Source organism: Tinamus guttatus, unplaced genomic scaffold, assembly GCF_059628265.1.
Source record: "Tinamus guttatus ecotype Peru unplaced genomic scaffold, ASM5962826v1 Tinamus_guttatus_pri_ptg000013l, whole genome shotgun sequence".
Classification (NCBI taxonomy): Eukaryota; Metazoa; Chordata; class Aves; order Tinamiformes; family Tinamidae; genus Tinamus; species Tinamus guttatus.
In genome coordinates, this window is record NW_028288547.1 from 744,044 (window position 1) to 744,635 (window position 592).

Below are 592 nucleotides of genomic sequence, written 5' to 3' on the forward strand. Positions count from 1 at the left end.
AGGGCAGGAAAGAGCAACCCGACCTCAGTCTCTGGGAAGATACATTCTCCCATTGTCTCTAGAGTGACCTTGTCACATTTATTGTTTATTTATTATTAGATAGCCTACAGGGCAGGGCCGGCCTGTGTCCTCCTCTTTGCCAGGGACCAGCAGGACCAGAGGAGGCTGGGCAGGTCATGCAGGCCCGAGAAAGACTAACTACTGAGGAGGGACTCGTGCGACGTGCAAAGCAGTCGCTCTTCGTCAACCTGCCCTGCAGGTCTCCAGCAGAGAGGAGAGAGCTCCCGGGAAGGCAGGTGTGGTCCTATTGGCCTTTCTCCTGGATAAACCGGGGTGCTGCGGGCATGCCCAGAGTTGGCTTGTGGCCCTCTGATACTTACGGAGAAGCAAACAGAAACCTTCACGGTAACTGCGAAGTTTGGCAACAAACACGGAACAGAGATCAGAGGCAGCAATAACAACAGGTTAGATATGTGCGAGAAAAAGTGCTATTTCTTCCCAAAATCCAGTAATTTTAACCCACTAGTCTGTAATTTTTCTAATTACGTTTTCTATATTGTTCCCCTAACTTCAACGAATGGCTTAGTATCAA